This window comes from Glossina fuscipes, unplaced genomic scaffold (genome assembly GCF_014805625.2).
Source record: "Glossina fuscipes isolate IAEA_lab_2018 unplaced genomic scaffold, Yale_Gfus_2 221, whole genome shotgun sequence".
In the NCBI taxonomy this organism is placed as follows: domain Eukaryota; kingdom Metazoa; phylum Arthropoda; class Insecta; order Diptera; family Glossinidae; genus Glossina; species Glossina fuscipes.
The window spans coordinates 3,076,703-3,080,869 of NW_023998564.1; the positions used below are offsets into that span (position 1 = coordinate 3,076,703).

At 32.0% G+C, this 4,167-nt stretch overlaps 1 long non-coding RNA gene across 1 annotated transcript; it reads left to right on the top strand.

The window, feature by feature from the left end:
• Window positions 1-757: 757 nt before the first annotated feature.
• Window positions 758-2,064, top strand: LOC119642231. The gene is made up of 4 exons (XR_005247981.1): window positions 758-1,411; window positions 1,474-1,540; window positions 1,608-1,670; window positions 1,730-2,064. It is a non-coding gene; the product is annotated as an uncharacterized LOC119642231 (long non-coding RNA).
• Window positions 2,065-4,167: the final 2,103 nt, after the last annotated feature.

Consider the following 4,167-nt stretch of genomic DNA (forward strand, 5'->3'; position numbering starts at 1 on the left):
TGTGTCTATACATTTTCTCTTTCGCCGCTCTTTTATAGCCGAAGTCTCGCTCGCTTGTCCTGTTGCCAACATGTTCTGTGTGTTTACATATGCTTATGTGTATACTTAGCTTAGGTTGGCTGCAGTCGTAACCTTAGTTACGACTTGCATGATCCTGCTTATACATAACTTGATATCACTTACATCTAGCTTATTATTATGTTTGTTCAAATTCCGACGCAACAGGCACCCAGGTACCAAATCGCGTGATTCAATCACCGTTAGGTATGTGAGTGCTTGTGCCTTTCTTTGTCACTGTGTTTGCATATGCTTGTTTTTTTGTGTGTTTCTACATGTGCGATCGTGTCTTTGTACATTTTGTGTAATATTGTGTGTGTGTTTGTGCTCTTTGCGCGTACGGGTATTGGTGTGCATTGCTGTGTGTGACTCTAACGTTTATTCGTTTTGTCTGATCATATATTCATTGTAGAGCATAAGGGTTTCTAACTGATTATATACCCTAACGGGGTTTATGCAGTAATGCGTAATATGTAAGCGTTTCTACAGTTTGCTTATACAATTTTTCGGCATACAGATTCCTATATGTTACTATGGCCTGACAGGGATGTACAATGCTATGTGCGATTCTTTGGCATGTGCGTTTGTAAGCGCGTGTGTGCTTATGCATTGCGAAGCGCAAGGGTTTCTATATGCTTATTTGACCTGAAGGGATTTATACCGTAATGCGTAATATGTACGCGTTTCTACAGTTTGCTTATGCAATTTTAAGACATATAGATTTCTTCTTGTATATGTTGTACCTATTCCATATAGTTTTATACCTATGTTTGACTTGGGTTTGTGTTATAAGACTTACAAGTTCTATGGCTTTGAGTCGTGTCTGACAAGCTTTATTTGATTGTACTCATACATATTCTGCGCTTTGGCGGCTGTGTAAAAGCTACATATGGTTTTGTGCCTATGTTCAAGTAGGGCTTGTGTTATATGCTGTTACACGTTCTATGCCTATGAGCCGTTTCATACAAGTTTTGTTCATTCTACCGATCTTATACCTATTTTGCTCGTGCCTGTATTATACGTGTTTATACATTTTCTCTTTATAAGGTATTTAATTTGTATTTTATGACTTAGTGCTTTTGATGTTGGAGTGTGTGTTCTTATGAATTAACTAACGTCGGCCTGGACAGTATGTGTTTATACATTTTCTCTTTACACGGTATAGGCATATTTAGTGTGTGTTTTTATGATGTTTTCTCTTTACACGGTATAGGCATATTTAGTGCGTGTTTTTATGACATTTGATGTTGGGGGAGGCCATTCGTGTATTGTTCACAGAACGATGTGCGTGGACAGCTCGGACTTGCTGACTACGGAGTGCGGGTGGACTTTTAAGCGGACGGACTTGTATTTCGTAAGGAAGCAAAAACGATTCCTTATAATTTATTTATTACTTATTTATTTCTTCTATTTTAGAGAAAAAAATTACACCCAAATCTCCGCTCATCGCATCATATACAAGAAGGTTTGCTGTATGTAAAAGGTAAATTTGCATTTACCCTTTATTATTATTATGTATAAATTATTCATTTGCTTTTATTTCAATTTAGATTTTAAAAAAACACCTACGTACTATCGCTTCAGCAGAATGTGACACTTCCGTAGGCCAAATGGTAACTTGGGGTCATCTTTATCTATAAAATTCAGTAACCACCACATTTTTCTTTTGCAGACATCAACACACCGGCACAGCAGCGATATTTATGTATTTATATGTACTTGTTATGTATTAAGTATGTATGTTATGTATAAGCGGGGCTTATATTTATTTGTTATTACTGCAAATATTATAATGGTGTTAAGCTTATAATAGTGCAGGCCTACAGGGGAACCAGCCATTTCAGACAATTCGAAACGCGCCTATCACGGTACCTTAAATGTGGTGTGAAAAACCGTGAGAAGAATCTTATGGCATGTAGAACTAACCAAGGTGAGTGGTAATGCTTACTTAATGTTACATATTATAAATTTAAACAATTTTTGATAAAAACTATTTCATAACAATTTATAACAAAAACACTTTTAAAACCCAATGCCAAATTTTCTGAATTTTTTAAAGTTTTTTTCTTTTGTATTTTCGCATTATTTGAATTTTCTCATTCATTTTAAAGTGTCACGCTCTACTCTTTTTAATAAAGAAGAAGAGTTTTTGCTAGACGAAAGAGCGGAATAAGTCCTTTTTCTATAAAATTTTATTTTTCAGACGCTTATAAAATGTTATGCAATTAAATTTTGAACTAAAATATATATATATATACAAATATTATTTTTAAATTGCGTATTAAAAACAAATGTTCCAAAATGTGCACGTATGCACGTACACAAACATATATACAAAAGAAAATGTTTAATATTCAAAATTAAGGCTTGTTGTTTAAAAATAAATGTTATAAAAACAAATAAGATTTAATTAAAAAAAAAAAATAATAATAATAATACTTGAAAAAAGAATTGTAGGTTATTCTAAAATATTATAGACAAACACTAGAATAATTTAAAAAAAAAAACTGCTTTCATAATATTTATTGGTTATATTTAAAAAAAGGAATTTTCTTTTTTCTAATTTTGAAAAAAGAAAAAAATGTTATGATAGATTTTAGATATATATATGGAATGAATATATATATAGAAAAAATCTATTTAAAATTTTAATATTATAATATAAATCTACTCTTATCTAATTATTAAAATATAATATAAGTTAATTTTCATATTTAATACACGATATAAACACTAGAAACCAATTATAGTAAACTTTGTAAAAGGAATAAGAGAACAATGAAAAGTTAAAAAACAAAGGTGACTACATCTGATTTTGGTATTAATAGAACCTCCACAAATTATTTATTAGGAAAACACGACAAATTTAAACTTTTTGTGGTATCAATAGAACCTCCCCCAATTATTTATTAGAAAAACAAACCTCCATCAATTTTTTATTAGAAAAACAAAGCTGATTTCATCGGCTTTTGTTGCGTTAGTGTTGCCTTCACTTTAGCTAAAGTCATACTCTGCTGTTCCATAGCTGAATGGCTACCTGCTAGCAGGGGTTCATTTTATCGAATTTAACAACTTAACAAATGCCGTTGTACGCTATATATATATAACATCTATTTTTCAAACTAATATATATTGAGAACGATAGGTTTGATGGAGGCGCACTTGCACTAATACCGAAATTCATTCAAAAAGTAACCCATTCTGCATGTTTTCAAACAAGGTGTCCTTTTTCCTAGATTTTGTTTGTTTACATTTAGCAACACGCGGTAAAACAAAAACAAATGCACAGGCCCTTGTTATTGCATTAATCCAACAACAAGACACATAGTCCCTTTTTATTTGCGGAAACAAAAACTAATTTTGTTTGTTTACATTTAGCAGCACGTGATCTTGGCAAAACAGAATTTAATCGTAAGAATTGCAGTTCGACATATAAGCCACAAATTTATTGGCTTAGTCCATCTCCACTCAACAATCCAAAAAAAAAAAAATAAATAAATAATTGCAATCTCTAACGAAACATACCTGGAAGAGCGTATAGAATTCCAAGTTGAAATACTGCTGCAATTATTATGGTAAAAATTTCTATCTGAAGATTGATTTTTATAAAGAATATCGATGTTTTACTTGCTTTCTCTGCCTCTTCTTTTTGTGAATTTCTTTACTTTGATAGATTTTGGAGGTTTAACGGAAGCGAGTTTTGCAAAGCAAGTATATGCAAAGCAAGTATATGAAGTTTGCTGAATAAATTGTAGATGAAAAAGGAAAATTCTGTGAAATAACATTAACATAACATTGAAATAAAATTCAACATTGCCGTGTTTACAGATGACGTTAAACTGTCCCTTTCCTGTGACTCAATACATGGTACTAAACCTCTTCACCTGATTTTGAGAAGCTGTGCTTATGGCGTGCAACCAATGGTGTGGGGCTCAATTCCAACAAATGTTTGTTATTACAAAGACAACAAATGTTTGCTATTAGGAGTTTTGAATTACACAAAGTTTGGCGGTCATATTTGTGCGGCAGTAAAGCTAGAACTCTGTTACAGTTTATAAAAATATGGTCTAAAGATTTTAAAGACCCACACGTTACGAAATGTTTGTATAC